Below are 16,598 nucleotides of genomic sequence, written 5' to 3'. Positions count from 1 at the left end.
TTCTGTGAAAAATTTCATATAAAGCCTTTTCCGCTACTTACTTAATACTACTTAATTTTGATATACTGAAAATGCATTAGATTCTTATACAAAACTTTTAGCTATCTCTACTTGATGGTACTAGATAATGCCAACGCTTGTATTGTAATGAACTATAGTTCAGTGATAGGATACAGATGGAAAGAAATACAAAATCTTTTCAAAAGGAGGCAGACTTTTTTTATATGATGACAGGAGAAGACTATAGTTATTTTTGGCAAAGATTTGTCAACTATTCATGTGGGATTGTGACAAAATATATTTAGACAGTACTCGTGGTTTCTTATGCATTTTTGCCTTTTTCATCCAAATAGATGATTTTTAATTTTGCTTGTAAATTTCTAATCAATGAAATTAAATAAAATATTAAATTACCATATAAAAATAGTGGTTTGCCGTGTATGCTACTTCGGTAGACGCCTTTAATTTTTTATTTACCTATAAAAGTAATGTATAGATGTATTTTGGAATCAAGTTGTGCATTTCAGCAAGTTACTGTATTTTGATATTACAAGCAAATATTTTATATATCTTTATCTCATGCCCTGGCAAGCCAGCAAATTGCCAGTTCAAAATTCTGTAGTGCAGACAAAATATCATGGTGATTTTATTTCAAACCCACACAGTCTATTTGAATTGATCCACACGGTTATCCCTTACAATTTCCAATTCCACCTTTTTTGTGGGTCGTAAAGCAGCTCGAGAAAAGATGAAGTATATAGACTAGCTGGTCATTTCTTCTGAAATAACCATCAGGGACTGTAGATCCCTTAGAACCGTCTGGTAGGTGGTTTAACCTCCTTGTCACGTCCAAAGCGAAAATCGATTTTTTTTTCATTCTTTTTTCGTTGGTGGGTGGTATATTCCTTTTTCGTCTTGTTCTCATAGTAGTAAGTCTACTTCGCTCTCTGGTCTCTTGATGATTATGAGTTATGGGTGAGGTTTTTCACTTTCAAGATAGAGGAGTAGTTTTGCTTTCCTGACAAAAATTGTTTCTTAACTGTAACTTCTAACGAAAATAGACTTCGTAAACTTGAGAAAATGGAAAAAATTACCAGGAACTGGCATTTTTCCTACAATTTTTGAATTCTAGATATGGCAATTACTGATTGTTGAGTTATTTTAAGCTACTGCAGAAGTCTAGATTGAAAATATTTTTTGTAGTTAAGTTTTGGTAAATAGTTTCTTCTACAACTCCCGCCCTCTTTTCATAGCAATATTGCAACATAACATTACTTTAAAAAAACATCTCCCAGGAAATTGATACAAAATGTTTTACATTTATAAATTTTATATATAGAAAAAATAAAGTAAATATGTCAAATTGTATATTTTGCGGCTTCAGCTTTATTTTCCTGAATTAACAAAATATAATTCATAACAAATAATCAGTATCATAATTAACTATTACATTTTCAATTGTACTTAAAATGGACTACAAGAATGCAAGCAATGATGATTTAAGATTGCAAATTTTATCCAATTATGCACATTCTATTTATTACAACCGATTGATTACATGTTCTCAATTTTACTGTCCAATGCTTGTTTATTACCTGTTAAAATGTTTTTATTCTGTAATTAAAGCAGATTGTTCTTTCGCCAAATCCTATTTTTTATTAGTTAAGGAGTGTGGTTAGCTTCAAATATTGGATTTATGTCCATAATTCCACTTGAAGCAACAAATACTGTGAAGCGCAATAATGAATCCACGTAACATTCACTATGCTAATTTTTTAATAAAACAAATAATAATAATTCTGAGTTAGTTCCAGCAGTTCCATCTGTAATAGGTTTCTAAAAAAACAATTACAGATGGAACTGCAGTAAAAAAGAATTAAAAATAATCTAGAAATAATTGATCTGGCAGAATATTTTTAAAGAATTTAAACTTTGGTTTTAGAATTATTTTAAATATACATGATCCACCACTTTACTTTTCTGCCAAATCCATAATATGATTGCCCAGCGCAGAAAGTGAATTCAGCTTAAAATTAAACCTTTACTTTTGAGCAATTTCTTATTTCTGTCAGAATAAGTTATTTGCAAAGAAGATTAAAAACGTATAAAATCTAGCACGTTTTTCAATTGGTGGTTTGGAGGAAAGAAATTTTAATAGAATTTTTATTTATTGAAATTTAGTAGTTTGCCTTTCAATAAATTAAATCTTTGCATAAAATATATTTCCTCTCAGTTAATTATCATCGCAAGTTGCAAAACGCAGACTTTTAAACTTTTATCGTTTGAATAATCAGTTATTTTTCAAAGCGAATTAAATTCATTTCTTATCTTTTAAAAATGGCAACACCCGCTTTTCTTTGAACTTGATATTGATTTTTTTTTCGTTTCATTCTTAATTACTTTGATTCTTTGTAAACTATCGATTCTTCTATTATTACGTCGTAATTATGCGTACCCGATCTCTAATTAGTTTTAAAAAGACGAACAATATTTTTAAAAAGTTACCGGATATTCGTTTTTTCTGGTTTCTTCCTATTTGAAGAATTTTACAAAAGAAAGATTTGAACTTTAATTAAATACATTGATTCATTTTCCTGTTTTTTTTATAAATTTATTTCGCGACCTGTTTAATTACTTATATCGCTTTTTTGCTTTTTTTCTCCGGTGCAATGCTTTTAATTACTGTTACTTTGTTCTTTAGTTTCTTCATTTTTGGCAAATTGTTTAATATTTACATCTAAAGTAGAATTTTAAATAGATAGTCTCCTAATTTCCTTTTTCACTTGTAGCATAAAAAACGTTAAAATCTTAAATTCATTAATATTAAAAAATTATTCTAAATAAGCTTTTTTATTTGAAATGTATGTGTATATTTGTAAAAAATAAGATTTAGTATTCATACAATTCACTTAATGGTTTTATTTCCTGATTGAGGTATTACTAAGGAATATTATTTAACATTAATCCTAGCGCCAACCTTCCTACGTAGAGGTCTGGGAACTAGCCTTGCATCAGAAGGGTACTGGGTTCGAATCCCGGGCAAAGCAAGGATGTTCTTTCCTTCTCTGTTCAAACAGTCCTTTCTGTGGGATTAACATCGGCCCATCTAATATGGTGGCGCTGAGAAAGTGACCAACAAATCTGCCTCTTAGATACCTGTATGACGAAATGTCATTCTCCAGGTGGGCATTGGAACAAAAATATTTATCCTTGCTCACAAGAACCAACCTAAGATTAAGTGAACAAGAGTCAACCTAAGATACTTCAACATTTGAAGACTACTCATAAATCAAATATTTTATTTTTAACTGCTTAATATCAAGTGAATTTAAATAAATATCAATATTCATTGTTGATATTAAATTAATAATTTTACTTTACTCAACTTACTGCGGGCCTTATCTTCTTGTAATAAACCCACTCGGTCTTTTGCACAAGATATCGCCTCCGGACAAACTCGTCCATTTCACCTGTTTTCTTTCTTCTACCTCCGTTCTTCTCAATGTAAGCATGGACCTGCCTTTATCTCGTCTGCCTTCTAGTGCCCACGTTTAGTTACTGATGGTATTTTAGTAAGAGGCATTCTCAATGAGTGTCCTATCCATTTTCATTTTTTTTCTTATTATACTATTGGTGATTTGTTATCGCTTATATTTACTGCAGAGTTCTAAATTTGATATGGCCTGAGACCGGAATATTTTAGAATACTTTTTTAAAAATCTGTTCTGTCAACTATTTAGTTTTGTACTCTGAAGTTTAGATAGTTTCCATGTTTCAGACCCATACAACAGTACACTTCATTGATTTAGAAATGTTAATTTTAGTCTTTGGCATTAATTATTTGACCTCCAAAGTTTTGAAAGTTTTTTGAAGCAAAAAATTGTGCGTTTAAAAATCTTGCCCCTATTTCTGCATCTTCTTCCTTTCCTATCAACAGTTTTAATTGGAAAAATTTATTTTTCAAATTAATTTTTGCTTCTATAATTTTATTTCTATTTTCATGGGAAAATATCATTAACATGATTGACATACATTTTCATAATATAAAAAAAATGATATTTCGAATATCGCTTAATTAGGCTCCAAAATAATTGGTTTTTACCCAAACCTATTGTAGGCCCCATGCTCAAAAGTGCGACTTACTTCGCAGAACATCTTATGATTGGTAGTAGAACTATGTAAGTCCACGTAAGCTTTTTTTTCTTTTATGAGCAAAATTTACTTATGTGCGATATTAAGTATTAAATGCTAAATCTTAACCTTTTCAAGATAACTTTTTTTTCACTAGTTCATTGCAACCTTGAAAATCTTCTAAAACTTCCCCATGAAAGTTGGAAAAGCATATTGAGAAAATAAAAATAAAAAGTTCTCAATGATTCTTCTATTCCGTGTCTTAAACTCTATCACCAAATGACATTTCATTGGATATCTGTTCAATCCACCTTAGCGAAACTATTTCCAATAACATTTTTTTCAAATCTCCCTTTGTCCAGATTTCTTTTGGCGATGTTTTACTCTTCAGCAAATTCTACAGAAAAAAAAAGTTGACGGCTTTTCGGAAGAAAAAAAGTTACTTGTGAAAATTGTCTTTGTACAGAGGCGACTGTCCGTACCGCATTACGTCATGAATGTACACACAATCAAAGCCATCTTCTGTGTACTTCCTCCCTTTCTTAAAGTGCTTTGCTCCCTCTTTGTTGCACCTTTAGGAGGGTGGGAGTTTTTTTTTCTGGTGCAGAATTGGATTTACTATAGAACGGTTTTACTTGTGAAAAAATAGAGAAAATCATGACACAAATCTTTAATTTTTTAAATAGTCTTTGCAATTTTAGTGGTGAAAAATGTATTGTTTGCTTATTTTATACCATTATGCCTAGTTGAAATTTTAATTAAAATAGGAAAATTTTAGAGCTGAAAGACTAAAACTTGTCGAACCACACGTACATTTTATTAGATTCATGTCTACAAATTATATGTTTAATATTTTAATGTAGAAAATATTTATTCTAGCAATAAGCAACATTCGTATATTTCAATCTTTTTGTTCATATAAAGTTTGAAAGAAAACTTAAGTTCAATGAACTTTTTAAACTTAAAATAACAAGTTTAACGAACTCTTTTAACTATAATTTTGTTAATTTTTTCTAATTTATTAATGTCTATCCCTAGAATACAATATTTTTAACACCTTTACGTAATATTACAAAATTATATTATTTTCTTTAATTTTACTGCAGATTAACTATAGTACAGTTATAGGTCGACCGAACCTATATTTTCTTGCGGATAATGTTTTATTATAAAGACAAGCTAGTAAATGAACAATTGAATCGCTTTTATTCTTCATTTTTTTATTAATTTATTTCATTCTGATAAGATTCCAAATATATATTCTCTCTATTTACTTCGATATAATTAAAAAGAAAGTATGTATGGTAACCCTTTTACACTTAGGGGGAAATATATCACTATTGAACCATAATATTAGTACTTAGAACCGTTAGATTATGTGAATTTGCTGTAATATTGGTACCTTAAAACATAATTTGCTGCACTGTCATAAATATAAGGCATTATTTTGCTCTATGTTTAAAAGCCGTACCATATTATTGTGTAATAATGTTTACAAACACTGATTTATAAAATAACATGGTACAGCTTAATAAGGTTTCATCAAACTAGCTTAATGTGGTTTAAGTCGATTCAAAATGTCTTTCTGTGTTGGGATAGGAAATTCAGTTTTTGCATTTTTTAATTCATTTGTCAGACAAGTGTTTTGAGCATTGTGATTTATGTCCTAATTTGTCTGCACGTGTTGATAAATAAGATTGCACGTTCGATAATATTTATTTTATAAAGATAAATAAATTGTATAAAATTAACGTATTACAATAAATATGGAAACAATAGAATTGATACAATAAACCGGAAATATAAGGGATGACTCCGAAAACGGTCGGAAACATCATGGTTCGAAAAACCTCACACTTTTTACATTCCCTGACAGGCAATTAATTCAAAATACGTGGCTGAATGAATTACATGCTCGGACAGATTTTTTGTTGTCTAATAATGTAAATAAATGGCACATTATAAATCTGACATAAACATTACTCTTGATTGAAGAGCAGAAGAAAGCGTAGATGAAAGTTATGAAAGACGTATCATTGAAAGAATACGTAAGAGACATACCGTCATACATGTTTTTTTTAAACACAAGACATTATTATAGTCTTGTTTTTAGAAGTTCATCTATTGCGCCAAAAAACTATTTCAATTTAAAAATTTCTATTTTAATAATTTATTGATTAAAAATTTTAACTTTTCAGAGATGGATTAGTTTTAAAGACTTTATTTATTTATTTAAATTAAAATTTTATGCTAGAATACATATTAAACCGGTTTAACTTTGTAGCAAACATGGTTTGCAAAACAAGCCACATAAAACTGCATGGCAATCATTAGGGGTTGGAGAACGTCATCGATCAAGGGGTGGAGCTCACTAGTACGAAAAGTTTGTAAATCTTTGAATTGATTAAATTTAATTTTGATAAAACAATTCATATACTTAAAAAAAAGCTGACCTGGTGGCCGAGTGGTTAACGTGCCTGACTGCGGAGCCGCTGGTCACGGGTTCGAATCCTGCTCAGGGCATGGATGTTTCTTTCTCTGTTCTCTATGTCCTTTTTCCTTTGTGTGTGATTGTGTGAATGTGATCCGCCCTATAAACGGGTTTGTGGTTGTGTGACGTGGGCGACGCTGCTCCACCGCCGTGGCTTCGCCACAGGTGCCCACTGGGTAACGAGAAGAGAGTAGAAGTTCTGGCATTTCTGTGGCCAATGGGACAACCCCCAAGTGCCGCCATTAAAAAAAAATACTTAAAAAATTACATTTATTGCAAAGAAATAGGATTGTGAGAAACAAAGGAGAGACAGTGTCTTTATTAGTACTTGGAAATTATAAGGATAAAAAATTTCGTTATTTAAAGTTTCATATGATGGACTTAAAATATTATGTAATTACGAAATTAAACAAAACGTTATTAATTACAAATATAATTAATATTGTACTACTTCAAGTAATTTAATAAGTATATTAAATTTAAGGTATTAAAAACACTATAACCAGATTTCCTCCATTGTAGCTGTTTCTTTTATACTTAACAGCATAAAAAATAAGAAATTTATGTTTGGAAAATTAAAAAAGAGATAAAATTCTTTTAAAAAACTTGCTTTCTTTTGTCAATCGCTACCAGAATGTTATTCTCTGGTCTTTTTGAAATAAGTATGATTGACAGGCCGTGATTGGTTACAAAGAACATTAATTTTTTCTCCTCTTTGACATCTTTTAAAGGGGAGCATTACGCAAATTCCTGGCTGAATGCTTCTTAAGATTGGAGCGGGGAGCACATAAGAATACGTTAGATATTTTTAAAAGAAGCTTATTTTTTACTTTCAGCTTTACTTGAAAAATATTTTCTTCAAAAACCCTCTAATGCTTGCCGTGTGGGTAATTTATTTTTAAAAAGTTATTGAAGTCAAAAATTGTGAATATTTTTATTTATATATCTAATGAGTGTTATAATACTAAAATTTATGTGTTATAACACTTTATAACACTCAATAGATATAAACACATAAATTCTAGTATTATATTAATTTTAATCATTAAATTTTAAGGATACTTCCTATAAGCTAAAATAAAAAAAAACGAAGTTATTAGACGCAAAAAAAGTATTTTAGTTTTAAAACATAAAAAAGTTATTACTTAATTTTGTTAAATTTTATTCACCTAAAAACAGTGTTGCAATAGTTATCGTAAATCGCTAAAATAGTTTAATCAAAAAATAATAGTGGAGAACAACTTCAGTTTATGCTTCCCCATGTTATGCACTTTTACAATATTGTACAATCATGCAATATGTTATAAAATATTATTATTTTTGAAATAAATATTTTCTTCCTAACATCTTTTCTATTTTATTAAACCAATGATAGGGATTAAAAAAATATTTAGACGAAAAGAACGAAATCCATTTGTGCAATAAATTTTTTTAAGCCAAAATGATGGTGCGTATTTTTTAAAATTAATTCTACACAATACATTTTATTTTTTTCATTGTTGAAAAAATTTTACTTTTTTAACTTAAAATTAACTTTAATTTTTTTATCCCTCGAAGACGGTAACATTCTTTTTCAAATTCCAGATATTGATTCCCTTTTTTTTACGAAAAATATTTTTTCTTTGAATTTACGACCACATGCTGTGTCCAAAACAAATGCTTTGAAGGGAATATCTATTTGTAGCTATACATGAATGATACATTTTACCTCTAGATTTTTTTTCTTTCCATAAAAATTTTAGAATTATTTTTTTGTTATGTAGCAGCTGCGCTTGTGTGATAAGTTCACCAGAAATATTGAAAATACAAGAAAAAAACTGTATCGAACTAACTTTTTTTTTAGAAGAACTTAGGATGAAGAAAAATTTTTTCACCCAGGTACCAAATAATCCATTTTGTGTGCATAGACTATTAGAAATAAAGATAAATAGGGATGAGACTATTTGGAAGAAGAAAAAATAGAGGCATAGAAAGTAGTCGGATTCTGCTATGCTTCTGATATAAACTGGGAAGTAAAGGAAGTAAAATAAATTCTGGTCAGAAACTTCTAAAATAATAATACATTTATATATATCTAAAGAAAATGTGAAATAATCACTCTAAGAGTTGCATTTTTACAATGATTTAAAATTGAGCAATGTTATTAAACCATCAACAAATGAGTCGTTAATTTTGAAAGTGGAATAATTCTATTTAAAGCATTTTTTATTTCCTTTCGCGATTTTAATAATCATTATTACATTTGAATATTGAATCAAATGATTGTATTGAAAACAAAAACCCAAATTAATTTACCTTTGCCAATATTTTTAAATCCATTCAAATGCTCATAAATACATCGATATAGAAATATAGACCAATTCCACTGTCAAATATAATGCACAATCAATAAATGCAACTAAATATGCTCCTGCGCTATTTCTCAAAAATCATTTTGTTTGATTCATTTGTTTTGAAATGTTTATTTAAAAAAAACTACGGAGTAACATTGCTTTTCAAAATCAGTATCTAAATCCTGTTACAGTTATACGTATACATAAACAATTTACATTACACTATTACATTTGCGTATTTAAACAGCACAAGTCAAATAATTCATCAGCACCACAGCCCAGGGCTGGTTATTGCTTTCTCAGTCTGCTCAGGTAGTACGATGAACTGCAAGGCTCCTAACATTCTCAAATTTAAAATGTCTAATCCATACTCCATTGCCTTCAGAGTTAGAGTAGCTCTGTCTGGCAGAGCTGAATTTCCACATTGTTCGTTTCTTTTGTCACTGATAAATCCTTACAGTCGCTCAGTGATATTCATAAGGAATCAGACACGCGAAAAAAATTAAAAAAGGTGAATCATGATGATTACTTAGGAAAATCGTGATGACAGCGCAGTATAAAGTTTTCAATTTTCTTTACTCTTTTCTGCATTATTCAATATTTTTTTAAATATTTACTTTGAAAAAAGAGCGATTAAATTTAACAGCAGGATAAAATTCCGCAGTTTCTGACAAATTGAGTGGAATAAGTTTTAGATAAAATTAGAGTATTTTAAAATGTATTAATCATTGAGAAAAATGCGTAATTTAAAGCTAATTATGGTTAATTTAAAAAGTTTAGAGAAAATCATAACTTTCAAAATCTGATACATATATTTATTATGTATTTGCATTTACTCGTAAGTAAAGCGTACACAGAAAAGTTAACCAAGGAGCTCCAACCCTACAAACTAGTGCTGAAATAAAATTAAAGTAAGCACATTCTTTATAAATGTGCCCAGCACTTAAAAACTTACGCTTACCAGATTCTCTGAACTATTTAAACATCATAATAAATGTAATTGTAAATTAAGCTTTAAAGCATAAAATTTGATAAAACTAAAGGCCGAACATGTTGCCTGCGTATGCATTGACAAGTATATGATAGCGTGGATTGTTTACGTACTTATGCATTTTTGCGTAATGAATATAAAACGTCCTAAGTACAATCTCATATAAGCATCAGGTAAATTACTTGGATACAAAAAGACCATGGCAAAACTGAATGCTTAAATATTAATTTGTGGCAACATACATTGATTACTTAGAAGTAATAAAATATTATTTGTGCAACTGCTTGGGACAATAATATATTGATGTAGTTTTCGAAGTTGTTTTGGGGAAATAGTTCGTTGAACTCATTTTTTCTGCACGAATTTCATTATAAAAGAAGCTATTTCCTGTAATGGTTTAGCATTCCTCTTGCGCATTGTTTTTAAATAATGGTTGCATTATGTGTCTTTTTGGATGCAATGCTATGTCTAAAAGCTTTATGAAACTTCAATTACCTCATGCCTGATTACACAAGGCGTTTGATTATCTGGTGCGTTCCGATTACAGAGTTACTACTTTATTCAGCGAAGCTTAAGAATTATTAGGAATATTTATTTTTAGAAATAAGCTATCCATAACTAATTTCCGGCAATTACATCCCCAGCAGCAAAAACACTTGAACCCTCATTACACCAATATTCACAAATATTTGCAAAATAATGGTTCAAAGGTCTGTAATTTTCCAATATTGGCCCTATATAAAATTATCAGATTGAATGAATGATGAATACGAACCTCATTGAATACGAATTGTAATGCGTAAACTGTAAATCTCGTAACAATAGTATATCTTAATAACAGTAATAAACACTTTGTAAATCTCGTAATAACAGTAATAAACACTTTGTAAATCTCGTAATAACAGTTATAAACACTTTGTAAATTCCGTACTAACAGTAATAAACACTTTGTAAATCTCGTACTAACAGTAATAAACACTTTGTAAATCTCGTAGTAACAGTAATAAACACTTTCTAAATCACGTAAGTATAATGGATAAGCATTTTTAAGAATAATGATATGCGTTTTTGTCGATGGGGTAGTTCATAAACAGTTTCATTGACGTAACTACGTGAAGAGTAAACACTTGGCTTACAGTACGGGGGTCATGAATGTAAGGTGGAAATCTCATGTCGTCAGCACACCCAAGACACTCTTTATGAACCACCGGAAGTTAAAATGTTTATCGCGTAACGAAAATATCACACTTCGTACATTTGTAACAGAAATAAACCTTTGTTACATTTTTCTTCTAGTTTGGTATTGCAATTGATTTTTTTTAACAAAAAATCCAGTCTTTCATTTAAGTTAATCCTATTTAAAAGGAAATGTTTGAGAGTGCTTGATAAAAGGAAATTCTTAAGATTATTTATTTAGTTTAATGGTATAAAGATAGAAACTTATCTATATTTAGAATAATACATACGGTCTGTTTTATTTTTGGCTGTGACTAATATATTAGAGAAGTTTAAAATATGTATTCTAAGAATTTTTTTTTCGGTAGAATTTAACGGTTTTTGGTATACAACTCTAACTTGCCCATAGTAATGATTTTCATTATTAAAAAAAAGTTTTTTAACGCAATCGTAAAAATGCAATTCTCAAATTAATTCCAACTTTTTTTGTAAATGTTTAATCTCTATCGATGCACAAAGTGTAACATTTTCAGAACTTTAACAAAAACAAAAACTGCATCAAAATGTTTTTACGGTATTCTTAGGTACTTGGAATGATTTGCACTTTTCCAAAATACGTTATAGATATAAAAAAAAAACGAATATTAGCACTATTTAAAAATACCGATTTATACTTTACGTAAATGTCTGGTTACAGTTAACGTAAATACCTGGTTACACTTTACGTAAATACTGGGATATACTTAACAAAAATACCTGATTACACTTTACAAAAGTAATTTTTAGCTTTTCAAATAAAAATTTCACTTTGAAAAAATGCCAAAAATTTCCCAAAAAATTTAATTTTTGGATCTGGTGTTAAAAGAATAAGTTACCCTGATTCGATTAACTAAAAGTAGCATTTTGATGAAAACAGCATTGGGCGCTGAGGCAGCTGTAGAGGACATATTGAAAGTGATCGTTTCGTTAATAATTAATCTTTGCAAGACTTTCCAATCGTGTTCCATTATGTTAATTTTATCAACTTATTTTAATCATAATCATTTGTTTAAAAATTCTTCACAGCTTCTTAATTTCAAAGTAAATCTATTAACGACATTAATTTTTAAACTTCCAATTCTTTTTTTAATTGAATTGCTGTATTAAATGACTTATCTTTTAAAATTTTCTTCTCTGCATTCCTAATTGATATTTCAGTTTCCAGGTTTCGTATCTTACTTGCAATAAACATTCCGCAGAAAGAAAAAAAATAAAGCTTTAATCTTACTCTGGCAAAATTAAAATTTTACTCCCTACAAAATGGCATTCCATTTCGTTTTTCCCCCCAAAAAAACTTCGAACATCTAGTAAATGAAAAATGCGTGTAATTTTTATCCCACAAAATAATGAATTGGAAATTGGAGTGCCATATTGTTCTGATCGAATAAATAAACTTTAATTTATCCCCAATCCTCATTAAATTCTTTTGTATTTGGATTTTAAAAATAGGGGGAAAAACTTATAGCGATTATACCTATTTATTAGGGAATATAATGGAATTCGAAAAGAGAATCCGGCTTTATGAGGGGAAAATTTTTCATTTTTCCCCACATCGAAACGCTGATTAATCTTTTTAATCTGGTTTTTGAGTTCCTGCTTTTTATGTTTTCTAAAGTTTAAAAATGAATGGAACAATTATTTAAATGATGCTCATACATTATGTTTTTTAGGGGAAAAAAATATTCTGAAAGCCAAATTTTAAGAACTAAGATTTTTTTTCTCATTTTTGCTGTAGTTCTAAAGGGAGAAAGGATAGATTTATTAGAAAATACTTAATTTTCTGTAATTTTTCAATAGATATTTTATTGCACTTGTAATACTTTCTACTTAATTGCTTTTCAGGTTCATAATTTTCCCAATTATTTAATTTTTATGTTAAAAAAAGGAAATTGAGAAAAAATGTCGTCACGCTATTTGTAGTTATAGCGTAACAGCTTGAAGTTTTACTTATGCAATTGTTTCTTGTTACTGTTGCATGATAAATTTTATTTGCTGTAACCTTATTTTCTGATTTTAGTTATACTTATTTTCAGTTTCAAATCTTATTTGTTTTTATTTTTATTTTTTTATTTTTTAGTTTTACGATTTACCTTCAAGAAATTTTGAAACGTTAATTTAGCTTTAATTTTGTACAGTTTATAGCCATACAATTCACAACGTATTCATATGATGATACATAAATATTTATGCATTCAATTTTGTTCCGATATCGAATAAAATTTAATCGTTTTTCTAAACTTTGTTGCTTTGAAACAATTATCCTTTCCCTAATTCAGTCCAATTTGCAATTATTAATATGGACTTTAAAACATTTGTTTCAATTAAACTTACTAATCAATTTTCTTTTAATTTCGTTAAAACTCGAACTTCGTCTAACTTAGCAATATAAAGCAACGCTTGCTGGAATTAATTTAAGCACATCTATATTTAACATAGCTTACGATAACATAATTTAATTCGGCTGATTAATTTCAGCTAAAATCCCTCAATTTAAACTTAATTATTCCCTTTCATTATTTATAGTACTTGAAACATATTGCTCTATTTTGATAAGTTTTTAAAAATTTTCTTATATCGATTCGCTTATTTTATTTCTTAGAGACTCTTATTTAATATAAGTTGACACTCCACTTGGAAGGTCGTGTGTTCGATTCTTGCTGAAAGTCTTCTCGTTGATTGTTTTTTAGTCTTCTCGTTATGGGGATGAAAACCAGTTCAGTCTCTATCCCAGTCATCAAACCAGATCCATGGTCCAACATACCGTGGTCGTTAAAAGAAAATCCCTGATATAATGGAATAGGTGCTTGACCATGGTCGGGTGATATTTGTATTATATTTTGACTGAATTCATAAATTTATGAAATGTTATTAAAACAAGAACTAGAAAGTATTTTCTTTTTGCCGAATTTTAAAAACGCTTGAAACCTTTTGAAATAAATTTAGCGATCACGTTAAGAAAATAGCTTTAAGAATGACTTCGTTAAACAGAGCGATCGTTTTCCTTACTAAACACATTTTCGTTTCTCATTCTAGAAACGACAAACTTGATCTCATATCTAGTTAATAACCTCAATCTTTCCAATCGATAGAACGGCATCTTAATTTTAACCTACCACCTCCTACTGCCACCCCCTACAATGCGAAGGTTGTTCTTCCTTCCTCTTAATAACAATTTTCCAAATAACCCCGCGGTGCTAAAAGAACTTTTATTCTTTTCTCTCCACCCTTCTTCAACTCAACATATAAAGGCTTTCGACTTTGGCAACACGTTCATCAACCAATCAATAAGGACCTAGCCTTCCAGACAAATCGCGTTCTTGTATTGCACCATTGCCCAACTTAAGTGTCATGTTCTGAAGCTGTGCTGGTACCATTAATAACCGTTGTAACTGTAACGGAATTTGCCGATAACGAATGCATTAATAATATGGCTGGCGGTTACAGCGTAGGGCTGTTACCCCTTTAAATATCCCTCTTTTTTTTCTTTTGTTCTTATTTTTCCATTGATAGAGTAGATATTTTGAGGACCTTGGGAAAGAGGGTGGTGCCCCCATATTTTATAGGGGTTATCTCACTGAACAAGAGCTGACGACTTGGGTCTTTCTAAAAGAAGGGCTTGATATATGACTTTGGTTTTGAGTTTTTTTTATGGAAGAAATAGGTTTGAAATTTTGAAGATATCAAGAGCTGGTGAGGTGTTGAGAAGGGAGAGGGAAAATGATAGGAATTCTTCTATAAAGTTGGAAGATATATCCTTTTATCCGGAAGGAGATGGATTTTTGAGAGCTACTTTTGATTTAATTTCAAAGAAGTATTAAGTTTAATGTGAGGGAAAAAGATGAGAAAGTGTCAAATTTACTTCTATCGGAAGGAATTAGAAATTAATCTTGGTAGAACCAGCTTTAAAATCAATTTTCAGCACTTTTGTACTAGCTATTGTCGTAAAACGTTTGCATAACACATAAATCGCAAATCTTATTTGCCTTTCTGAAAAAGTTAAAAAAAAAATAAATAAAATATTGTCCTGACATGTATGACGCTTTAAAAAAGCCAGATTCAACATGGTCAGATGTTCAACGACCGTTATAAAATATAAATAAAATAATATATCGAAAAAATCATAAATAAATATTACTGATATTTATATTTAAATAAGCGATATGCTAATAATTTACTGGTAAATACCGTTATAACTTTTTCTAATTTTATGCTGATGACAGCCAAATATTTTTTTGTACATTAATGATTATATCATATTATTTTTCTGTTGCATAACATAAGACAATTATTTTATGATTGGCTGTTTTGCATGAAGTATGTGATTTCCAAAGTTATTTCTAATGCGTCACAACGCTACATATTTCCATTGGTTGCTGCGACATCAAGTTTTTTTATCGAAAGATTTTTACGAATATTTTATTCAAATAAAATTTTTCTTTCATAATAGAAAAACAATTTTGCTTGGAGTAAGTTGAAAATCATTTTGGTTCGTAACGACTGAATATTTCTTGTACCTAATTTCTCCAGGCATGAACGTTTTAATGGCACACTCTTTTTAACTCTAGCAAAAACCTAAATCCCAGATATTTTTTAAACCTTTAAATAATATTCGCATTAATAGCTCATCCTTATTTATAAATTTTTGCGTTTTGGTCATTCTCTTTGGAGAGATCTAGCTTTTTTGGCCTTCATCAGCAAAAAATTCAATAAGTTATAACTTTGTTTATTAGTAACTTTATTCCTAATTTAACGGCAATAACAGTAATATTCATCCCCTCTTTTAATATTCTCTGTTTACATTACGTTTTTGATCATTAAAATTATAAGTTCAACACTAAAACTATTGTTCCTCTATTATATTGGTAAGTAAGAGCATTATCTTTTTCCCGCAGTTTGTAATGAAGATATTGAATTACCATTTACAATTTTTAACGGCAAATAAGCTTTTATTTATTTAAAAAGTTATGTTTTCTTTCTCAATAAATTTTACTTAAAACTGTTTCCACAACTAAGTTATCAAATGACTAATACAAATTAACTATTTAAATTTCTGAAGCAAATAAACGAATTAACTTTTCGCTCAGTGCTGCTAAATCTCTTAGATACAAATATTTGAGTTTTTATAGTTACCAAAAATTAAATAAGAATTGAAAGAAATTAGTTTGCAGATGAAGTTTCAATGTCTACCATACCACCTAATTAGAACCTGAAACTAAATCTGAGGTTCTAAATCTGCATAAATACAGTAAAAAACTTAGAAATCATTTAATTGTATCATTTTTAACTTCGATGTAACGCTCGCCCAGAAGCAAATATATATGCGAATCAATTGTAGGGTTTGAGGAGCGAAGCGAGAAAATGTTTATCTCCTTTAGTAATTTTAAAAAAATGCAATAAATCTGAATAAAAATTGTAGCAGTCGGTAAAGGCTTTATTT

At 29.2% G+C, this 16,598-nt stretch overlaps 1 protein-coding gene across 1 annotated transcript in view; it reads left to right on the top strand.

Moving 5' to 3' along the window:
- Positions 1-16,598, top strand: part of LOC139425167 (serine-rich adhesin for platelets-like) — a gene marked incomplete in the record, with an annotated part of 134,658 nt that overhangs the window by 6,998 nt on the left and 111,062 nt on the right.

The sequence above is a fragment of the Parasteatoda tepidariorum genome, chromosome 3 (genome assembly GCF_043381705.1).
Source record: "Parasteatoda tepidariorum isolate YZ-2023 chromosome 3, CAS_Ptep_4.0, whole genome shotgun sequence".
NCBI classification, from domain to species: Eukaryota; Metazoa; Arthropoda; class Arachnida; order Araneae; family Theridiidae; genus Parasteatoda; species Parasteatoda tepidariorum.
Note: the sequence above shows the minus strand (reverse complement) of the source record. Positions and strands in the feature narration are given on the sequence as shown.